At 31.9% G+C, this 25748-nt stretch overlaps 1 protein-coding gene and 1 non-coding gene across 2 annotated transcripts in view; one reads left to right on the top strand and one right to left on the bottom strand.

Annotated features, from left to right (window-relative positions):
* The window catches only part of CenG1A (Centaurin gamma 1A), a 138784-nt gene that overhangs the window by 69665 nt on the left and 43371 nt on the right, over positions 1-25748 (bottom strand). The gene's annotated exons all lie outside the window — the stretch shown is intronic.
* Positions 5376-5447, top strand: TRNAH-GUG (transfer RNA histidin (anticodon GUG)). Its single transcript has one exon. It is a non-coding gene; the product is annotated as a tRNA-His (tRNA).

The following is a 25748-nucleotide window of genomic DNA, read 5'->3' as shown; positions in this document are numbered from 1 at the left end:
TTATACTATACCCATTACTAGAAAATACCATCAAAACAAAAATGACCACAACCGTTACCAGCTCATAAAATGAATTTTATTTTGCCACGTCTATTTCAGTCGCTATAATGATACCATTTGCCGGCCATGCCTATGCCCAGAAATCGTTATTACGGTACGCCCCCATAATACGAGTAATCTCACTGCCGTGGTGACACGCAAGTGTTATCGTCTAGAATCTCGCGTTATGTGACTATCAGAGCTACATATAACATTATATTATGTAGTTGAGAGAGAGAGAGAAAAAAAAAAACGCTTTAAATAAACCCATTAAATCTTTGGATTGTCACTGATCCTTTACGAAGTTTGATTTAAATCTCTTGTTAAAATTGTTATGTCTCGGTGTTTGCTACACATTTCCGAGATGAATTCACCGTTTTTAATGAAATTTTGTGTGCATAGGGTCTGAGAATTGGCGAGCATATATTATTTTTCATACCCCTAAGTGGCAAGGGAGTATGGTAGGTGGGGAGAACAACGTTTGTCGGGTCACTCAGAAAAATTAAGCTGACGTTTCACACGTGTTTAAATAAATGTACTTGAGTAGTGATTAGTCTTAATACTAATCATCTTTATCTATCTATTATAATATGTTTTGTTATAGTCGCTTTATTAGTTTATGTTTAACGAGGTCGTGTTTATTATTAGTGCAATATTTTGAGGTCACAGGTGCAAGCGTCATAAAGTGTGAGTGGGGATGTGATTTAAAACTAATATATAAGGGTTGATTTTTTTTAAGGATTTTCGCAAGAACAAAATAAATTCCTACCAAAGTTTACTACTTGACTCTACATTATGTAATATAATAAAGTGATAATAATTATAAGGAAGTATTGGTACTGAAAGCTACTTCCGTTGTCTTAGGGATTATAATATGGAGAATAATTGTTTGCATCTTGCTAGGTACCACTTATCTACTAAAAAAAATCATTGTGACATACAATAATTGTAACAAGTAACAACTATGACCACAATATTTCCTTAACAAAAGTACCAAGAGGAATAAGCTGTGGACTTGTGGAGCTAATCCAATATAACAATGCGACCAAACAAATACTAAAATAATTTCTAATCCATCGTAAAAATGACACGCCAGTCAATTTTACATTAGTTATGCGTGACAAACTCAAAGGTCACGATGATAAAAACGCTAGCGAACAAAATGTTCAAGGTAGGGGTCCAATTAAAATGTATTTAAAAGATAATCTTCATTGTCAAAGCCGGTGAAGTGTTATCTATTCATATCCAGTAATAATAAATTTTAACTTACAAGACATGAGGTCTATGACGAAGGGAGATGATTAGTCCCTGCATTTCTTAATGTATTCATATTTCATAAAAAATAATACGTACTTACCGTTTTAGAAACAGCATTCGAAGCAAAAGATGAACGCAAACAAAAGAATGTTAATAGGTACGTATTATAATAAACAAAATCTCAAAGATTGGGGATTTTAGATGTGACCTCAGGCTAATAGAGACAGACGTTTTCTTTTGTGCCTAAATTTTGTAAAGGTAAATAAAATAATATAATGAGATATAGGTACATTTAAAAACGAGATGGTTAATACAAGAAAAACATCTAAGTATGAAACTTTATTTTTTATAAACAATTATAATTTGATATTCTAAAACGCAACTTGGTCATACTATTCGAGGCACAATTTGAAACAGGAATTGCGCAAAAAAAGAACACAAAAAAAAATAAAGTCAATTCACTGAGGTTTGGGAACACGACCAGGGATTCAGTAAGAATTATTAAGTAGGGCATACAACCCTTGGATATTTTATTTTTATGTATTTCTTACTTGGGATGGGGCTCAACATAAAAATACACAAGGTCCTGTCATTGGCGAAATTGCAAAGGGTGACACCCAAAAATAAGAGGGTGTAGACTTAGAAACGTCTTATTTTTGCATTTTTTCTTGTTTCGTACATTTTTTGTATAAAATTGTTTGACATGTTTATAATTTGTGTGCAGTTACTTTTACGACAAGCTTTATTTTAACAAAATATGCTGATTACATTTTCGTTGGAATAGAATGCAGAGTAGTTCAATGTTGTTTTAACACGAAGTAAAACAAACGAGAGGGCTGTTTTAACTCAACGAACGAGTATCACAAATTTCAACAACCATTACACTGTTTGCTTTATCCAGTCGGAAATTCCTATCAGCTTTACAGGCATTTAATTAACTTATCTTTCACAGAAACTGAATGTAAATCTGCATAATAGACGTGAAATTGGTCCATGTTTGATGACAATTAAAGGTAAAGAATAGTTTTATTTGTTACCAAATATAGTTTTACACTTTCGCTACAAAATAAAATCCATATAGCGAAATTTGCGAAAATAAAGGCATTATCAAGACTCTCGATTCTGTTATCTTTTAAAGACCCCAAAAATACCCTTCGAAATCTAAACTGTATCACGCAAAGGATTTTGACATTCAAACAATGAGCATGGGCCAAGAGTGACGTAGCGATCAAGAAAACGTTGGCAGCTCTATAGAAATAACAAAAGGAGATGCCGACAAAATAAATTTGACAAAACGGAGCTGACAGATGTTACTCGAGCCGTTTGTGTATTTTATAAGAAAACTGGAATCTTTATAACTAAGCTTCCGTATTGCAAAACCAGTTTAACGAAAATAGGCGCACCGCTATTAATAATATTTTGAAGTTCTTTCAAGTTCATGAGAAAACGTTTTAGACTGTTAGAAGTGGGAGACTTTTGACCAGTATTCAAAGATTTTGGATCTAGAGTATTAGCGACCATAAAACGAGATATTTCAGCCACAAATGAGACTCTTTAAAAATAATCGCATTATATTTTTTTACGATAAACGTTTTGTCGGATTTGATGTGTATAAACTATAAAGCTGTCAAATTGTCAAACATTAAAAATCACGCGCATTTATTTAGTAAGTTTTGACACATGTATTCGGGGGCTTAGCTAACCCTTTCTTGACATATCAATGATGGCAACAATGGATCTATTTCTGCAACCACGCGCACGCATTCCTCGTACCTACGGCGATCGAAATCATTTTTAATTTCAACTGCCCTTACTCGTTTCTGCGATATTCCCACAGAGTATCGATTTCTCGATCTTATAACGTATTTGACACCAGCTACGAGCGCGGTCGATAGCATCAAAGATCGCTGATAGCATTCAAATGCAGAGCACGCGTTGTATGACCTAAGAAGACATGATATTGCATTCACTGGGGATGATTTGTTACTAAGTGAATGGCAAATGAATTAATACTGTATAGCTGTTATAACATGCAAACTGCACACGATTCTTGATTGTTTTCATTACAGTGCGTGAACTTTAAATTGCAGATCCGTAAATGCAAATCCTCTGCCCTGAAGGCATCTAATTAGAACATTTGAATGGGGATGTGAAAGTAAATAGAGTATTTTTTTTTATTTCTAGGGATTTAAAGAGTTGCAATAATGTTCTATTGTTGGATGTATCCTGGGGCACTACTTGTACAATATGTTTACTGACGTATAAAAGATTTTGGCACCAACAGACGATTTGAAAAAACTGGTTCTTGGGAACAATGCTTCTGACAGGGGCTTCCGTGTGGGACGGTCAAATACAAGAAAGAATAACAAATAATTTTCAAATGAGCCATTAGCTAGATATTGTTTGTGAGGCAAATAGCTCTCTGCAAACTGAATAGCATTAAAGAAAATGACAAGTTCGCTCTATCATTATATTTACCTATATTTATTACATTGCATCGGGCCAAGTGCACTGTTCGTAAACAAACACACAGATCGTGTTACAAATATAGCGACTTTTATTCATTTAGTGTAGACATATTTAATGATATTATTTTTCTCATAATATCAAATCTGTTTGCAACTTCTTTCGTTCGCAAGACGTTTAAAAACAAGTTTTGTATTTATCTCTACTTTGTATGAGATAAATTATCCGATTCGTAATGTATATTATTCAACAAAACAAGAATATATTATGCATGAAGCGGGCCACATAATGATCTTGCACTCGCAATGCAAATTTGTATTAGACCGTGAAATAAACAAGATGCTTTGAATAGCTTTTAAAATATATTCAACACACGTCCGAGCTACGAAACAAGTCAGGTTTCAAATGTGACAATTTTTATATTGCAATAACTACAGTGTTAAAATAATTTTTAACTTTTCTAATGAATCCGCTTTGTCACCGTGTAGAACATGAACTAGAAATAACGTCATAGTTTGTTACTTTGTTTTTGATATTTAATATATCTGCATTAGTTTAACACTATTTTATCTTATAAATAAGAAATGCATTATGGAAAAGAATCCTAACATACCTAACTACGTATGTTCTAACAGTTTACAGTATCATTTTATATTACAAAATATGTAGAGCTAGATATTTTCAAATATCTACTTTCGCACGTTAACAGAAACGAGTAAAGTCGCACAATGGGAGTGTGCAAATTCGCAAATGACATGACCAGTGACCAGCCATTTGGCATTCACGCACACAAAGATGTTAACACACATTATATAGCCGTTCTGGTTTTCGTTATATAACCCCATATTTGTGTATCATTTCAATATTTATCGCTATTATATTTAAATATGAGTATAGCTTTTAGTTTTAAAGTTATGGCAAAAAACTTGTTTTTGAAACGTAAACAATCATGACTCATTTACGTGTAGGTTTGTGATTGTTCTTATAAGAATTAGGTATTGTCCAGTAATCAGTTCTAATGAGAAATAGTTATTTAAAAGGAAGTTATATTTAATGATCTAAGATTAATAAGGATCATTAAATAGTCGTTTACATAGAAACCTAATTGTTGCATTATATATTTAGGTACCTATATTGACATTGGTCATTTACCTTGGTTTTTGTGTTCTTAAATTTTGGTATATTTCTATGAGGTAAACTTTGAACAATACTTCTTGCATGACTGGACACATCTCTATCAAGAATTTAACTGTAAATTGAAGACTTGTCTAATCAGATAAACACGAATACCTACGAATTGTTAAAAGAATTGTAATAGAGGTACAGCCGCACACGTACAGCGTAGGTAGGCTGTGTCCATTTTGATGCGCAATCTAATTGTTTATCTCATCCAGAAACCCACTCTTAAACATAAAAATCTGGTCATTATGAGATAAACAATAAAAAATACTATAACAAATTTTACTGGTATAAAGTTAACTAATCAATACGTATAAAATATATCAAAACAAAGTGTAGTTAATAAATATATGTAATTATTGCAATCAATTGTTTTTTTTTCTCATACTTCTATAACCTTGGAAAATTTCGCACCATTAGTCATTACTCCGATAGCCGTGATCGTCTAGTGGTTAGGACCCTACGTTGTGGCCGTAGTAACCCAGGTTCGAATCCTGGTCACGGCAGTGTCCAACACTGTCATGGCGGAGTTATATTTTTATTTTTTTGGCTTAACTTGTATTCGGTTTACATTATCCATTCATGTTTTGATGGTATAATAATGTTCTGTGTTATGTAATAACAATTTGTTTGTTTCATATTTTACTGCAATCATGTCACACAAAATAGCAAGAAGTCCTCATAATTAGTAAAAAATGCATGAAAATTGAAAAGTCATTATAGAAAGCACTTACTATTATTCAATATTTAATATTTATTAATATTAAGGGTTTAGAAGCTGAAGATGCTAGATTAATTATTTATCAATAATGTGCCATGAAAATTATGCTTTTGAAGTATTTGTTTTCATATTTTTATTATTATACTGTATTGATAGAAAAAAAAATAGAAAAAGTAGGTATATTTTGTTGATAAATTATCAAAATATAGTACTTTGGTGCCATCTATGTGCAGTGTATGGTAGCACTATCATGTTTAATATGATGTCAGTGTTGAAGAATATTTCCATAGAGGGCGCTTTTAAGATAACGCCATCTATTGACAGATTGTTGAAGCTTTACGTTACAGAAGTAAACACCGCCATCTAGTGAGAATTTTATAACACTGAAATATAAATATTTCAGTGTTATAAATATTTTTTTTATAATATTATGTCGCGGTGTATATATCTTTATAGTTACTCGGAAATACATAATTATTTTATTTAAAATTTCTCTATAAAGAAGGTCTGGACGAAATAAATAACTTTTAAAAATTAGCATTTATAAAAACAATATGTTTCTACTTAACTATGTAGTTACTTACTTGAGTAACTCAATGGTACCTATTTAGTATTTACTAAGATATTATCAAAAATTATGTTAAACGAATTCGATACAAAAAAAACAGTTAAATAGCGTTGGAAACAAATCTATCAATCTTTGAAATCCTCCTAAATTGATACTATGTTGCCAAAACTAAAAAAAGAACCAGCAAGAAAAAATTACGAAAGTGAGGCTTGTGGATAAAAGCTTCTCAAAACATATCGACTAATTGTAACCCATCTGATATACTATCGCAAAGCCTGCATTACCGCAACGAATTGCAAAACTTTACCGCCGAGGGAGATAAGCGAAAACTGATAAGATAAGATTTGGTTAAGCTTGTATGTAATTTATTATAATACAAAATCGCATACAACATTATTTAGATACTTCATACATTTAACTTTTTAACTAATACCTAACATATTACACTGGGGTAGATCCCTTTAAAAATAATAAAAAGTGCAAAAAAATCGCAGTCGGATGAAACCCATTAGAAAAGGAGGGGAATATGATGAAAATTAAAGGAAAAATAAATTACGGTCAATCCGAGTTCGGGAAGTGGGAGGGGGGAGCTTTTAATAAAAAAAAATGGTTTCTCTCGATTTCCGACAAAACTACAAGTCCTACGGAAAAAAGTTCAATGGCAAAGTTGTAGGTAATAAAAAAATCTACAACTTTTGTATTGACAATTTTTTCACATAACCTCAAAATTTAGGTGAAAAATTCAAAAAACCAAGTTTTTGGTTTTTTATTTTTAACTACTTCAAAAATTTTTTTTTTTCTACGACATTTGGTAGAAACTTGCTTTATTATGTCCCAAATACACTGTAATTTATTTGATTGAAAATATTTATTTTTTCGCCTTATTTTGAATTAATACCAAAAAAACAACCTAATTTTCAATCGAAAAGTCACCCGTCAAAATATCAGCTTTTTTCAAAAACTTTGGGAGCCTTTTATTCATCAAAATCTCTACTTTTATATGGTGTAAAAAAAATAAACCTTACCATAGTAAATGTTCTCAGGAAATGCTTACAAACAGTGTCATAATTAGCTTTTACTAAATCAGGCACACTTCTCGAACTCTATATCTTCTCTTGTATCGGCTTTTCGGTAATATTTCAAAAGAAAAAAAATTATCTGTTCTATTTCTATCTGTATAATATTTTACAGCATATTCAAAAGCAAAATGATGTCGATAAAAACATTTCAGGTAGTTTGAGAAGTGTGCCTGATTTAGTAAAAGCTCATTTTCACACTGTTTGTATGCATTTTCTGAGAACATTTACTATGGTAATGTTTATTTTTTTTTACACCATATGAAAGTAGAGATTTCGATGAATAAAAGGCTCCCCAAGTTTTTGAAAAAAGCTGATATTTTGACGGGTGACTTTTCGATTGAAAATTAGGTTGTTTTTTTGGTATTAATTCAAAATAAGGCGAAAAAATAAATATTTTCAGTCAAATAAATTACAGTGTATTTGGGACATAATAAAGCAAGTTTCCACCAAATTTCGTAGAACAAAAATAAATTTTGAAGTAGATAAAAATAAAAAACCAAAAACTTGGTTTTTTGAATTTTTCACCTAAATTTTGAGGTTATGTGAAAAAATTGTGAATACAAAAGTTGTAGATCTTTTTATTATCTACAACTTTGCCATTGAACTCTTTTCCGTAGGACTTGTAGTTTTGTCGGAAATCAAGAGAAACCATTTTTTTCTCTTAAAAGCTCTCCCCTCCCTTTTCCCGAACTCGGATTGACCGTAATTTATTTTTCCTTTAATTTTCATCATATTCCCCTCCTTTTCTAATGGGTTTCATCCGACTGCGATTTTTTTTTGTTTCAAAAATTATCTACTCTAGTCTATATAGAAAGAAAGTCAGAAAGAGAATCAAAGTTGAAAAAAAAAATATAGATGTACAATTCTCATAGAACATTATTTAGTAACAACAAACGTTATTCTTATCTTTCTATTAACTTTTAAACCAATAACATAAATAAATAAAAGTTTCAACTGAAAAAGTAGTTCATAAAAACTTCATAAATAACACATGCGACGCGATATATCATTCATTTTCATTCCCAACTCTGTCTAGACTGTTACATATTATCATTCCATGTTTTTGTTCAGTCGTTCTGCTGTTATAAGTTCTAAATACTGTGTGGAATACTTCTGTTTTAAAAGGACGGAAATTATCTATAAGTAAGAATTAAATTCATGTTAACGCTTGTGTTTAAGCTGTGGTCACATAAATAATATATAACTGGATATAAAAATAATATTTTTACAGATATTTAATAAGTACGCGCTTATAACTATTCAATACATTACATGAATATATAAATTGTGCCTCTAGCTTTAAATTTAATTGATTGCCTCCAAGTTTTAAGCTCAAAGCGTCTTTTTTAAATTCGATGCCTCTGCTAAAAAGAGATTAGATATCTGATTTTGTAGCTGTAGTAGAAAATGATTACGTTCGTAATTGGTATGGACACGACGATTTATTAACAGGTAAAGCTTTTAAATTCTAGCGAAGCTTTTAGAGAGCGTTATCTTCAAGCGTCAATGCTGAAGTACCAATACAAACAAGCTCAAAGTTAATTATTATTTTCGTAAAAGTAATAATAAAATATTTTATTTTTGATTTGTAGTCTTCATATTACAATCTACACATGTATTAGCAAGCACTACAATGTTATGGTAAATTTATCTTCATAAAATGTAGCAAATTAACAAACCGTCATTAACAAGATTCATCGTGGAATGAAAAAAGATAAAAACAAATATTTATCGTTTTTTCCATACTTACTTCAGAGTTTTATTGTTTTTAATTAACTAAAGCAAACCCGTAAACGTTCGTATAAATGTAAAACGGGAACATTGTTTTATCTTAATATGTTTACCGAATCTGTACAAATTCAAACCAAAAATGAATATTGTTATTTACGGATGGTTTTATAAAACAAAAATACCAAGAATCGTCTTTATTTGTTCTCTCTTTATTTATATTACGGATTATTATTTTCAATTTGTATAATCTATAAATATCTTTTTATATGCGTATTTTTAAAGTATTTTAACAATGATTGTAGTGAAAAATTGAGAAATGAATAAAGGATAAAGAAGAGTTTGATATAATATGAAAATCCTCACACATTGTATGGAACGTGATACAGTGTGACCTATAAGAGGTTTAGTAGCTTTGTTCGCGAGATACCGAGAGAAATCTGTTTACATTTTCAGGGAATGGGAGTGGTGATGTCTCATATACTAAGAATCCAAAGAGCGAGATGCGAAGAAAGTGCATGAATTAGGTTTGGCAATTAATGCGCATGTTATCATTAGAGCTATAGAGCTCTAGCGTCTACATCTAAAACATCATATTCCTGGAACTGAAAAGTACAAAGACACGCGACGTTTAAACGTACATTAATATAATTTACCAAAGTAATAGTTTATGCCGAGGGCATAAATTATCTGGTGAATCCTAGATGAAAATACTTTGATAGATCTCCCGCAACACTGTGGTAAAACCCGCAAGCTTTCCCCAATACCGAAACGTATACAAGACAATAGAAGGTGAAATTTATGTAGAATACCCAACTTTGGTTACATAACATTATTCTATTACGAAGTTTGGTTTTGATACAAACTTTTGCGGAGCAAACTATGTAAGTACATAGTTATTTCGATACATTGCTTATTTTTCATTTCGTAACTTAAAGAAAATGTATAGATACTCTTATATTGATCTACACTTATCAAACGAAAATTTAGTAAATACTTATTCAGTAATATAGCTTCAATAATTTTAACGTTATGTGATTACATATTTCATGTGTGTAGATTAAATGAATACCATGATAGATGTATAAGTATCCTGTGATGTTATTGTTTTAATGGTCTACAAAGTCTCATTGACAACATTTCAACAATCTCGAGACTGCAAAAGATAAGCAATTTGATCTTGTAAACTGTTTAACAAATACGATAGAATTAACTTGATACGTACACAATGTACCGCAGTTTCCAAAGAACAGGTGATTAAAGTGGTATACAACGAGCGACAAGCCCTCACGTCAAAAGCTCTCGGCGTCTGTTAGAGGTTGCAACTTGCAAGTTCCTTTGAGTATCGTTTAGGAATTTTCGTCTCATACCCTTTGTTCGGATATTGCGAGTAAACGCTTGTAAAATGTTTTTACTTTTATTAGTTTTTACCTACGTTATACCAGCTATGTGCTAACGTTGGAGGCAAATATTTTGACAGCGCTGGTTGGAATATGTTGTAGAGTTGTGTTATGTGGAACGAGCTTAGTAAGCTTAATACTTTTCATCAAATATTTTGCCATGAAAGTCTAAGGTATTTTATTCCGTTATGTATTTTAGATGTTTCGCTTGACATAATATTGTTAAGGATATTACTAATTGCAGTTATATTGGCAAGGTTTTAATGATTCGTGCGCGGTTTTCATTAATTATGATTATTGAATCTCAATGCGTAATGAATTTAACTCTTAAAAAGTATTTTTTGCGTGGAATAAGTCACGGACCTATTAAAAAGAAGTTACTATATGTTTTTATAAAGTTTAACCTGCAGTTTCAGTGTAATTGCTTGAACTTTTACAAGACAAGACGCTCAAGAAGCAACCTTACATCATTATATTTAAATGCTAAAAGGTACTTAGAGTAAAATTTTAAACTTGGACAATGATGAACTTACCTTACATCATATTATTACTGTCTTCATAAGTACCTACATCATTTTTTCCCAACTTGACCTAAATATTATATGCATTTAAAACTATACTGAAGTGTTTAAGATATTAACGTCACAAAACATTAAATAACGAGATACAAAAAAAAACGTACTTTCCTCATGACTCCTGCTCATTGAATAACTCGTAAAATAAATCGTGTCCTAAAGATATTTGAAAATCCAAATACCATTCTGTATTCGACAGAATAATCAGTCGTAATTAATGACCCATGTTGTCCGAGCCTAATAACAACGTATAACAACATAAAGTGTCATCACTGTCAACTATATCTCAATATTCACGTCTCGAGAGTCCCTCGGAATAAATATAGTCGTGCCTGAATGATAGATGGTGTGGAGTCGAGACAAAGTCTACGATACGCTATTTGCCTCCACGTTTACTTGGCGCTATATATCTATATGGAGATGTTACAAATGTTGCATACATATTAAATTTTACTTATATGATTCACTGAGAAAAAAATGTTTCTCTCTTTAATATCTAACATTGTTTGAGCAAAATATTGTAGTTAATTAATATCTGTCAAAATGACTACCGCAAGACTTATAAGTTTACTTAGTTAAAAAAATAGTAGTTTCAGAAATTATAGATCTTAATACTTGATTGAAATTACATTTCTTAATAACACAATTATAACAACATTTTAGTAGGAAAAAATATAATACCAGTTGGCCGAAATAATAATAAATACATCGTTTGAATTTTGTTGTAACAGCTCTATATAAATCCTCTTCATAATAAAGGGACCCTGTCTACGTGTTCGGGAGCATTTGTTTTATTCAACAAACGATAGTGTAGCGTCAAATAAATCCACATATAATCCATTTATTATAATAATATGCAGTGGAGTGAAAACCTAGATATTGTGTTTAGAACTCGAATATCGAATACAATATTATTTTAGATTCGTATTTTAATGGGTATAATTACACTAAAAATTAAAATATGTATGTATGTTGCTTACGTTTTGTTTTAAGACCCCACGAAATGAAATGTAATACACGTATAGTTTCGGCGCATAGCTGATCATAATTTTTAAGTTGGTTTTTGTTTCAGAACTACAAGCTTCACCTTGATCAAGTTAATTAAGATTAATTTAAATTTTGTGTTATTTTATATTTATTTTTATACTAATTCAAATATGAATCTATCCAAATTTTAATCGAACTTAAAGAAGTTAAGTCCTAAGGCTAGGTATCGACTACCTACCTATAGTTCCTGCCAAAAAAAATCATTTTACATTTTAAATATTTTAAAGCTCTTTTGTTTTTGATTCAAGTTTTGGAATTTTCTGTCCGTTCATGATAACTACTGTATGGGTATTGTGGTTATTTTTGTGCAATAGGAGATCTTTTCTCATGAGAAAAGCAATGTTATTTAATTATCTAACTTTGATATTTTATAGATAACTAAATTACATGATGAGTAGTTGTTGTACAAAAAAAGACAAAAATATTATAGTAAATGATATTCGTGTGTGTTTACATTTATCTAGAATCTAGATAGTTAGTTGAAACATAAGCATTTTAATACAGTATAAGCATTGGAGCAATTAGTTACAATGCAGATGTGTTCTTATGAAATATGATTTTGACTCCAAGCTAATAGAAACCGTGGAATCAGAAACACAATTGAGGTTATTAATTGAGGTTGTTTCAAGTCAGATATTTATAATATCAAACACTTACTATTAAAAGTAGTACTTTAAATTTCAACGTTGAACTAACTTTGCATTTTTAATATCTCATTAATGTAATTTCGCGTTAATAATTTTGGTACTGAAGCTGTTGAGTCCCGCTTTTATTTAACCTGCACCCCCAGCAAGGGCAATGACCTTTGTCTCATTATTGGGTGGCTTACCTTGTAATCCTCGGGGTATAGTGCTGTATGTTATAGCTACCTGAGCGTAACATTTTCTGAAATTTAAGCTTCTATTAAAATATTAGCAAATAGCTGTGTACCTTGACGAAGTCAAAAAAATAACCTTTGCTATAAAAAATATGAATGGATACGTATGCTAAAGATTACATTCTACACGAATTCTACACACATTCTGTTTCTATGGTTCGATACGTCATTATTGCTTTTAGTACTCGGTTCTTTAAAATAAAATTCTATTGAGCGGCATTTAACACAGTTTTTACTGATCAATAAGAATAACTATCTCGCTAGTTGGATGTTTATCTACTAGATTTATCTTTCACAATGCGCAACAATAAGGTTTTTTTAAATCTTGTTGTATTGATTTCTTCGAACGATACTCTAGGGTTTTAGTAAAAATAAACGATCCATTTTGTACTTTATTAACCGACTTAAAATAAGAGGGTTCTTTACCGTATTTTTATGTGCTATAACTTTTGCACGCCTCATAAGCGAAGCGTTGAGGTGGGTACTTCTGTCACTTCGTGCAAAACATCTGATTTTTCAAACATTAAGAAAAAACACTATTTTTAACATTCATGATATTTTTGATGTCATTTTTGTTATTTAAACTAGTTAAAAAACAGTTTAAAAAAGTTCTGTCTTGGACGTCCGTGTGTCTGTATGTGCGGAGGATTTTCTTGTTAACACGATAGCGACCGAAATACTTTACTAATCGAGTCTTTTTTTTTCTCTTACGCTTGAGTATGCTCAGGAATAGAACCCTTTCATTTTTCAGGGTCTGATTCGATGTGGTTTAATTGTTATTAAATAAACAAAAATAATAATTAATAATTAATTATTAAAAAAAAATTATGAGGCGTGCACTTTTGGATTTTCCAAACTATTTACTATGTGCACCGATTGTGATTCTATTTAAGCTGGTGCTGGTATCACGAATGGACTTTGGATTATGTAGGTACATAAAGGATTTGCAAACCACAGTATGCGTATTTTCCTGTATTTTGATTTATTGATGATGTTTTCATTTTTATAAATAAAAAATAAAGCCTAAAAATTATTAGTAAGTACAAATTGTAACTAATCTTTTAACTATCTATTTCATAGTTAGATAAAATGTTTGTATTTTTTGACTATTAAATCTAAAGCCCGTTTTATGTAATACCGACTACAAGGAACTCAATATTGTCGCTATGAAAGCATTCAAGCTCCTGTATTAATTATATCACCGAGAAACCTTATCAAAACGCACAATTATTCACCTGGCTTACTATGAAAAGGGAATTTTCACAAAAGCTATTCAGCTCAAAATTACAGTCACTTTTCAATGTGGAAAAATGGATGCTGGAGAGGATTAATAATTTATTATTAAAGCATGAGTGTGCGTAAACTCATAGCGCACACGAGTTCTCCGAGTTTCACGAATTCAATGTGAATTCAAAATATGTAATCGAATATTTAATCTGTATCGATTAAAATCCAAATTAAAAAAATATATATTCACACGCGCAATTCTTGTATATTTTCTTAATTTTAAATTTCGAAAACTACGTTCCTTTAATCTAAATAAAAAAAAAATATACAATCGCGCACTTCTTTTAAATTTCGAATACTTACGTTCCATAGACAGCATATTCCAAACATATCCCATACAATATCTGTAGTAGAGCAAATTCGATGAGTCCTATACGTATCCAATCAACTCCCTCTGAGGGCACAAAGCTATCTGCCGAATTAACTTGATGCAATTACGAACTACATCCAGCATAATACCTGTATGTGTATAATTTACATTGCCTATGTCATATTTGTGTAGTGGACCAATTTTACTCACGAAAGAGCAAAATAAATTTAATTATTAATACTGTTCTGTTATGACTTCCGGGATGAATTGATGACTGTTTTGTAAGAAATAGGAAAATTCAAGGAACAATCATTTCAGTAGACGATTTATGAATAATGTTGTATTTATTTCAATATTATTATTCTGTAAATTTTATATTATCTCTAATAGAGAGTTTATATTTTAAATCTATGTCATGAATTCATTCTATATCTATATCTATGCTATAAACCAAATCAACGGCCATGGACATAAACAATGTCGTAAAAAATGAATCGCTTATGCAAATGACCGTATCTATGCGATCTTCGATAAAATAATAATTATGAGCCGTCGTTAGCATGTAACGTTAGCAATTATTGTAGATGTTTACAAATTGCTGTAGAGATAAATTCCACGTTTTTATATGTGCTAATATTATTTATTATCTTCTTCTTTCTATCCGCTAATTGCATGTGCACGTGGTTTGCCGTTTTATGCTTTTTGTTATCTTTCTTGTATTTGCGCGAAAATTAAGGCATTTTAATAAGATGATAGTTGAATATCTATATTACGACGCTGTCCTTGAGGGTATGGGTCAGGCATGTATCATTTATTTCATTGATCGATTTTCTTTACGTACAAGGACGTAGTATGGTAAACAATAACGGTCTTACTAATAAAATGTTACCCATTCGCTTTGCAATGTTCAAATTAGTTATTGCAATAACCTGTCTTGTTTTTATAATTGACGTTTCAAGTGAGCAAGAGCAGGACACAGCTATGGTAGAAAATGGTAGAAATTTAATATTTATCCATTGTTTAACTTTTTATCAGTAAGGCCGTTAGAATGTTATGTTCCTTAACGTTCGGGGCATTTTAATCAGAGGAGATCATAACTAGAACTATCATTCTATCAAATTCCTGTATTTATTCCCAAAAGTTTTGAGCGAGTAGATAATGCTTCTGAATCAAATTTTAGTAATATATCTTGTATAAGAATGAACTGTATAGAATACCTACAATAAAATAAAGATATTATACAGTTAAAAAAAACTCACAATAGATTACTGACTGATGATCCAAACAAGAAATAAGTTACATAAAGGAGCATGTAATATAATATAGTCAAACATGTTGCCCCTACATGGATGAATAGGCCTCACCGCTGTGTGCAACATCTAAACGCAATTTTACACCCCCGTAGAGGTTATCAAAATTCACAGCATGTCCTTCATTGAGAGCCTTTTCCAACGAAACACACGATTCTGGAGAAACATGGTTTTACGCTTAAAACACGCCACAACGTAACTCTAGTCTATACATCTATACAAATATTATAAAGAGGAAAGGTTTGATTTTTTGTTTGTTTGTTTGTTTGTATGAATTGAATAGGCTCCGAAACTACTTGGCAGATTTGAAAAATTCTTTCACTGTTGGAAAGCTACATCATTTCTGAGTGACATAGGCTAGGTTTTATCCCGGAAATCCCACGGGAACGGGAACTATGAGGGTTTTTTTTTGAAAACGCGGGCGAAGCCGCAGGCGGAAAGCTAGTAAATAATAAATAAAATACCAACATCAATTTTAAAAATTGTTAAAATCGTCTGACATATACACGGAAAATTGAAGTTCAATCCAACAATTTAACGGTTGTATAGTGTTAAAAAAAAAACAATTTCTGCTCTTTGTTACAACTGAATTATATGGCAAGTGCCTCAGCGTGTGCCTATTTCGCTTGTCATCCCATTATAATAGCAATTTTTAAACGAAGCGTAAAAAATGATGCGCAACTAGGTATTACACGAAGCATTCAGTTAAATATATTTGGGTCACTGCTGCATTCTATTATACAATGGTGAATGGGCGGCTGAGTTTTTGTTCCGAAAACCACGGCGTGTATTTCCAAATACAGTTTAGCGTTTGCAACAATGAGTGGTGTCCGAACATCCCCTCTCCGTCCCTATTGTCGGGATTTTTACCGGGACATCTCGTCTGAGCGGAATTCAGAACCGTAATAAGACATGAACGTGAGGCGATTCGCTTTTAGTGACATTTAGATATGCCGCATATTTCAAAATACAAGAAGTTCAAATAATAGAAAATATTTTTTAAAAAGCTTTGATTTTTTTCAATAGATAAGTGAAAAAACCATAGCTCACAAGAAATACAATAATTTCACACGATTCATTTCTACTATCATATATTTTCGTCAGCTCAGTGAAACAAAAACAAAGTAAGCCCTTCAGTCTCGCCTGTCAGTCTTGTTCACAGAGCAAGGGAAAAACAACGCAATTTCCATCGAACTCTCTTCACTTGCACTAAATTATTTAAGCCGCCATTCATTCACGGTTTGCGAAGGCTTCCCTTTGGCGAAGAGACCCAAGATACCCTTCACAAAGCTCGCAATTATACCGTCCCAAACATCTGTGGGACTTGGAAAGATAACGAAGAGACGATTAAAAATACAACAATGGACATCTTGGTAATAAGTCCCTATTTTGTTTTAGACGGGACCTTTCGTGTGACATTCGTAATTAAAAATAAATACGTCCCAGGAAAAAGGACCTAATTGGACACTAACTTATTTTTTCTCCTTTGAACATTTTCCCATTTATTCGAGTAATTTTGGTTGGTTCTTTCCAATATTGGTATTTGGTACAACCTTCTTCGAGAATTTCCTCTGATTTTAATAGGTCCTCTGAAATGTTTGCTTGAATCAATATTCGAGGATTTTAGATAAACACAATTTATAAATTCTAAATACGGTATAGGTAGGTAGAGATAATATTTAGTTGTAAATATGAACGAGGTATACAAATAGGTACATATAATATTAAATAAAGTCTATAAGGTCTAACAGGCGCATGTTGCATCCCAATATCAATAAAAATATATGGAAAAATTCATAAAAAAGTATGTTATAATATAATAATTTTACGAGAGCATGTGCAAGCTCGTTGAACAAGCGGATATTACATGTCACGACAACTTGTTTCCGTTGATTGGCGGTTAGTTTGAGTTGCAGAGGAAAATTCAATTAATTCAGTACTACCAGTATAGGTACCATATTTGTGTGACGTCAGAATTACTGAAAGAAATACCAATATTTTTGTGAAAAATAAAAATTGCACGTTAAATTTTGATGTCATTTTTTCCTAGTGTTTAAACGTCTATCCAAGATAGAAACAACTTACTAGTACTTAATAGTTAATACCAATAAATACAGGAAAAAAATGCACGAAAAAAATGCTCAATTTAGAAATTGGTTACCCATCGGATCGTAATTCGTATGTAAATAACATAGATTGTAGTCAATTTCTTGAATTGATTAGTCTAACGGTGTTTATCATTTACTACGTACATGCTACACAACACATCAATCTTGTTTTTCACGTCGAGGGCACACCACGCCGACTTTACCGTAAAATCATATTTGCCGTCAAGCGCCGCTGCCCCGTCTAACGACGAATGCAAATATCTAGCTGGCAGGCCTCTCCTTTGGGATATTGTGCTACTTCGAATGCTGAATGGTACTTGGTTAAACTATTTTATGTTTACACTATCAATGTAACACAACAATGATGTCCTAAATTACGAGGTAATCCTCGTCTATTAAACTCTCGAAGGATTTTCTAATGCTAAACCAGCTCTTTCTTACATTGCAGTCGCGGTAAGCATTTACAATATATTCTCTTTATTAAAAACAATATACCGTGGCATTGTCCTTTAAATCTCCTTTAAGAACTCTGCAGTAGCAGGTGCAGTACAAGGATTGGTACTCATAAATTGCGGACTTCATAATAGCAACCCTCGTTTTCAATTTCGCATACATTTTTACGGTAGGACATTTTGTTACGGGGATACGCATCGTATTTTCTCTAAATTAAAGCAATTACTTCCCGCTGATCCAATTTGAATTACGGCTGTGTCATAAATTATTTTACGACGATCGTTGAAAGAAGTATGCGGCGTCATAAAATAGAGTTATAGTGGTTTGTGACACACTAAATTAGCAAAGTAAAAAAGTGTTATTTGTAACGACTCTTTCTTTAAAATAAATAAGTTTTAATACTACTCATAAAATTTTTTAACCATACGATATACAAGTGTCTACTAGTCATAAAAATATTATGTCATCATTTATAAATGTTATTATAGTTTTAGTGAGTTAAAAAATACTTTTAAAATTTAAAAAAAATAATTAAAAAGTTCCTTGGTTGGCAGAGTTTATTTTTTGACAGGCAGAGTTTATGCTAAAAAGTAATAAAAACCGAAACATGCATAAAATATCGGTTAATATCTCCAATAGAATAGCAATCACGCCTTAGTGGACATAATATTTTAATTATATCGGAGTAACAGCTTCCGATTCAAGAAGTTCCTGCATAAAAAGTTCGTAATGGGCTATTAGGCGTTTATTACCCAGTAATGCGTATGTAAGAAATTTTTGGCTATTAGCCCAAATTTCTCTCATCTGATTCAGCTTTAAATTTTACATTATGATAAAAACACTTTTACAGATGCAATAAAATTAAATTGCTTTAAAAATAAACTTACATCTTACGATCTTGGGATCTGGATTAGAAGATAGTGACATCAAATCATAATATGTGTTGTAACGTATAACGTATAAAGGTTTTTTACGTTTTAACCGATGTTTCATTGTTTGTTTACTTCAAGTTATGTGAGTTCAATTACGTAACAATTGACTTCTTAATAAAAATAATAATTATTATATTCCAGGAATCAAAACTTCATCTTCCTTATCAAGATCAACATACATAGGTAGTGATAAGTTGTATTCTAATAAAATTCAAAATATAATATACTAGCGACCCGCCCCGGCTTCGCACGGGTGCAATGCTGATACTACATACACTACAGAAAAACTGTGAACGTTGTATATAAAAACATAGCGATCCGCTCCGGCTTCGCACGGGTATAAAATATATAGCCGGGCGGCCGGCCGGTACCGCCGCAAACGCTACGTCCCGCAATTTTTAAATCTGTAATATCTTCGAAAATATTCACTTAAATCATACGGTGTAAAGGGCCATATCGATCTATATTAAATGAACAATGTATTCAAGGTATTTAATTGGTTAAAGATTAATGCTGTATTGGTTAAAATCGCTTCCAAAATGAGCCATTATTTGTCGTAAAAAGTAAATGACAAAAAAAAGTTATTGTGGGTTATCCATAAGAGATAGACATATACGGACTTTTCTGTAGACCTTTTCAATGTGTATAATACTTAGTGCATTATTTTGATAAAACTCGTAGGGTTCAGCCTGCGTTTGCAATGTAAGCGGTAAAAATGTAATTTTTTACGACATCACATTAGAAACCTCAAAAATAACAGTACTTCTCCACTATTTAATGGATATTATTATACATATAAACCTTCCTCTTGAATCACTCTATCTATTAAAGAAAACCGCATCAAAATCCGCCGCGTAGTTTCAAAGATTTAAGCGTACAAAGGGACATAGGGACATAGGGACAGAGAAAGCGACTTTGTTTTATACTATGTAGTGATAAGTTTGCAATATTATTAGAGCTTAATATAATACCGTACATTGTTATCAAACTTTATAACGAGCTATACTGACTGCGGTTACGTGCTTCGAACCAAATATATTATAATACTAGCTGTGCCCGCGACTTCGTCCGCGTGGAATAGTGACTGCATAGTAGTTACTACTTAACACACAATTATTGAGTAAACACGTCTTGAAACACGTACTATCATAAACAACTAAATTATAAGTACTTACACATTATTATAAAGTTAAGAAATAAAATAAATAATAACACAAAAGAACTGTTAGTAAAATTTATTACTAAACTGAGCTATAAAACTTAGGTACAGAAGAGTTCAAAATTTCCAGGATGTGGTTCTACTTTCACAGACTTTCAACTTTTCCCTTTCACCCCTAGTAAATGGCAGAACCGATTTTGATCTAAACCATGTCTAATCATACCTATATATTATGTACATGTCATATCCTTTCGTTTGGTACTCCATTTGGATTATTTATCCCCACTATCACCCCTAAGGTGCCCTATATGTAATAAACAGATTAACCAATTTTGATAAAATATTATTTGACCACATTCGATTATTCATTCCCACTTTTACCGCTATAAATCAATAAATGGATGAACCGATTTTGATTAAATATGCCTCATCATACTTCTCACGTCAGGTCATGCCCTTTCATTTGATATGCCACTATTTGACAACTTTTATTCCCACTTTTATACCTATATCCAATAAATGGATGAACCAATTTTGATAAAAAATGTCTTATTGTACTTTACACGTCATGTCTTTCATTAGATAAGTCACTTGAGTAAATTTGATAAGATTTATTTATTTATTATTCCCACTTTTACCCCTATATCAAATAAATGGATGAACCGATTTTGATAACATTGGACTACTTAATTGTTTCTGACAGGTCGTCTTTTTTCATTTGATATATCACTTGGGTATAACAGACAGCATTCGTTTTTCTCATTCCCACTTTTGCCCTACATAACTATAATTATTGGATGAACCGATTTTGATTAAATATGCCTCATTATACTTCTCACGTCAGGTCATGCCCTTTCATTTGATATGCCACTTGGGTATATTATTTGACAACTTTTATTCCCACTTTTATACCTATATCCAATAAATGGATGAACCAATTTTGATAAAATATTATGTCTTATTGTACTTTACACGTCATGTCTTTCATTAGATACGTCACTTGAGTATATTTGATAAAATTTATTTATTTATTCCCACTTTAACCCCTATATCAAATAAATTGATGAACCGATTTTGATATAATTTGACTTGTTGTTTCTGACAGGTCGTCTTTTTTCATTTGATATATCACTTGGGTATAACAGACAACATTCGTTTTTTTCATTCCCACTTTTACCCCTCTATATAATAAATGGATGAACCGATTTTGATTAAATACCTATGCCTCATTATACTTCTGACGTCAGGTCATGCCCTTTCATTTGATATGCCACTTAGGTATATTTGACAACTTTTATTGCCACTTTTATCCAATAAATGGATGAACCAATTTTGATAAAATATGTCTTATTGTACTTTACACGTCATGTCTTTCATTAGATACGTCACTTGAGTATATTTGATAAAATTCATTTATTTATTCCCACTTTTACCCCTATATCAAATAAATGGATGAACCGATTTTGATAAAATTTGACTAACTAATTGTTTCTGACATGTCGTCTATTTTCATTTGATATATCACTTGGGTATAACCTACATTAACAACCTACATTAACAACTAACATTCGTTTTTTTCATTCCCACTTACCCCTATATAATATAATAAACAACTAATGCAACAAAAAAACGCATCTAATTCGTATTACCCGTTAGCGAGCTACGGTGGCACAGACAGACATGTAAACACACATAGCGGACATAACACCCCTCTTTTTGCGACGGGGGTTAAGAATATAATACCTACGACATAATTTCAAAGACCTTTTATATAGAAAATTTTAACCATAATGCTATTTGTGCAGGTTTTAGACTTATGAGCAAAAATCTAAATAAAGGTCCTTTGACCCCCCCCTACTACCCCCTCAGCATAACCACCCCCCCCCCACGCTTGGGGACTTTCGATATGATCATCTGGACATGTCAAGGAATAACTTTAGCGTATAATTTACGTAATAAAGTAATTCATGTATAGAATGCCTTAGCAAATGTTCGCTGTGATTACTTAAATGGTCATAACTTTTTTATTTATGAACCGATTGACATGAAATAAACACTAATAGAAAATCGAAAACTATTTTCTCGACTGTGAATTCAAGTTATTATATGTAAGAACCGAAGAAAAAGTAAAACCACTATATTTTTATTAAATAAGGTAAGGTACATGCAGTATGCAGTATGTATATGCAACCTGTGTAATATGAATGAAATCCTAAGGGCCGGCGCCCACTGCCGGCACGGCGTGGCATGGCAGGGCAGAGGATTTTATTACTAATGAAGTTATTTTGAATCTTATTTCAATCAGTTTAGAATTCAAGTTACTTTATTTCGATGCCACGATGCCGCGACGTATCGCAGGATGCTGCAGCATGACGCGGCACGCCGCAGGATGCGGCGGCATGACGTGTCTTGCTTTGGGGTCGAGGAATTATGATTGCTAGCTAGTTGAAATAAGGTTGAAACTTATGCAGCATTAGTGGGGCTTTTAGCAGGATGCCACGGCATGCCGCGGGAATCGGGATGCCATTGCACGCCGCGGGATGCTCTGACGTGCCATGCCGTGCCGTGCCGGCAGTGGGCGCCGGCCCTAATTCAATTGTACGATTGATTTTAATGCATTTGAAAATTTAAAAAATCTAAAAAAGCCTTATTCTTTTTATTAAGCTATAAAACAAGTACTTATAGTCTTTTTAGATTAAAAAATCTCTTTAATTTCGTTATTGACACTGAATCCAAAGTGTAAAACTCGCACACTTCTCGTACGTTTAGTAAACACAGCACAATAAACCCTTATTAAATTCAAATGAAATAGCGTCAATAAAAATCGCGTTCAGCAAAATACAATATGATAATTTACTACAGACGGGCTCCATTGGGAGATATTGCTGGAAAATGGGGAAAACAAAACGTAAAAAAGAACGCACCGGCGGAAATAATGCATTGTAAAGGGTTCCGTGTCAATTTGTTGTTTATGAAATCGGGGACGTTAAGCGCGTTGCGGTGATAAGATAAAAGGGTTCTGCGGTATATTTATGGGTAAGGGGTATGGTACAGTATAGCTTTATTCATTTCGACATATTGTAATCATGATCCTTTTACGCGTGATATCTATGAATGAGGTTAGCTTTTACTTATATTATAATAGCATCTGCTGTTCTGCTTTTCTTCGAGTCCATTTTGGAATAACTAGCGTATATGACATTACAATATGTAATGTATCATTGTTATGAACATCCAAATTAATAATATGTAGAGTGTAATATTAGTATGGTAACTAATAATTGTTCTTGTTTAAAATGACCTACATAGGTAGGTACCCTGCGCATAAATAAAACGTTTTAAATTGGTTAGTATAAGAATAAAAAAGTAGATCATTTATATAGATTATAAAATATAAACAAATATGAATAAGGAATAAACTGTTTATAAATCACGATGAAAATAAACAACTTCATTGCTATTCAACCTCTAAATTGCTTAACGCTGCTTTGATATCAAATTCGAAAAGAAAAACATAACGATAAAATTAATAATAGTCCATAGCTAAAATAAGATTATTGTTTGCTCTTTGATCCCTGTTTATACAATTTCATAAATAATTTAATTAAATGTATTAGTACAAAGGACTACAATCTACGCCGTGGGTTATGATCATTCAAACGGAATAAACAATGGACTACGGGCAACCATTTTTATAATAAACCCTTTTATGTAAAATCCGCTGCACCCGTTTATTCATAGCTAGTAGGTAATATTACAATGTTGTGAATTATTCCAAGTATAATTTATGGAATCTGTTTCACTAAGTTTTACTAATTGACGCGTTTCATTACGATTTGTGTTGACTGAGTGTCCCTCATTAATTAGAATAATGGTTTAACCTTTTCAGTTATTATTTCGAATCGTAAAAATTTAAAACCACATTTAAAATAAAGAAGTTTAGTTAGACATTATTTATTATTTATTTATTTATTTGATTTAATTCAGATAATTGCAATATCCATATTATGCGGAAAAGGCCTCAAATCAGCCTTTATCGGACAAATATCGGCCAAATCGTTCCCGAGATTAGCGCGTTCAAACAAACAAACAAACAAACTCTTCAGCTTTATAATATGTATTAGTATAGATTTATTATTTTCTAGTCAAAATTATATAAATAACAAAAACAATTAATGCTCTATATTATCAAAAGCATTGTGTGATTAAAATCGATTAGGTGGAATATTAAATACCAAACATTACCTATGATAGAGTGAAATAGAATCTGTATTTGGTCATTTTCCGAATATTACAAAACCTACGTGGAACCCATTGTTTTGATTAGTTCCGACTAGTTTTTGCTACAAATATACGTTCTATTGTGTGGCGTAACAAAATGTTTTATTTAACGATAAAATCAACCTACATTCTCAATAAGTTACATAAAAAATAATATCTTCAGTTAACTACATATCAATAAAAACATAAGTTTTTTTGGTAAATAACATATTATTTATAAATTTATAAAGAATAGAAAAAATTCGATCACGAGGCGGGACTCGAACCCGCATCCGCATCATTGGTTGAAATGGTTGTTAATCATCTCAATAGATGGCGCGCGGTGTGTCCCTCCAGACACATAAAACTGAAAGAATAGAATAAATTCGATTGCTCTGGCGGGTCACGAGTGGCTGAGTTGGTCAGGCATCCGCCCCGGAATGGCGCGAAGGATGCGGGTTCGAGTCCCGCCTCGTGATCGAATTTTTTCTATTCTTTATAAATTTATATTTATAAAGCATTTGAATGCCATAAAACCAAAAATATAAATTCAACAAAAAAGGTCGTGTTCCATCGTTACAATATTGTATTCACTGAAAAGTGCTTCATATTGGTTGAAATGGTTGTTAATCATCTCAATAGATGGCGCGCGGTGTGTCCCTCCAGACACATAAAACTGAAAGAATAGAATAAATTCGATTGCTCTGGCGGGTCACGAGTGGCTGAGTTGGTCAGGCATCCGCCCCGGAATGGCGCGAAGGATGCGGGTTCGAGTCCCGCCTCGTGATCGAATTTTTTCTATTCTTTATAAATTTATATTTATAAAGCATTTGAATGCCATAAAACCAAAAATATAAATTCAACATATTATTTACCTGTTGTAAGACACAATCCCATAAATTGCAACTACTTTTAAATCCTAGGATTTAATAAAGAATTCCTTGTGTTCCACTACAACATCAAAGCCATAAACATTTATTAATTTTCAATCAT

The sequence above is a fragment of the Colias philodice genome, chromosome 10 (genome assembly GCF_061535455.1).
Source record: "Colias philodice isolate Cphi_HAF_F1 chromosome 10, ilColPhil1 Martin Lab GWU primary, whole genome shotgun sequence".
NCBI lineage: Eukaryota > Metazoa > Arthropoda > Insecta > Lepidoptera > Pieridae > Colias > Colias philodice.
The sequence above is the reverse complement of the archived record's forward strand: the minus strand, read 5'-3'. Positions and strand labels throughout refer to the sequence as shown.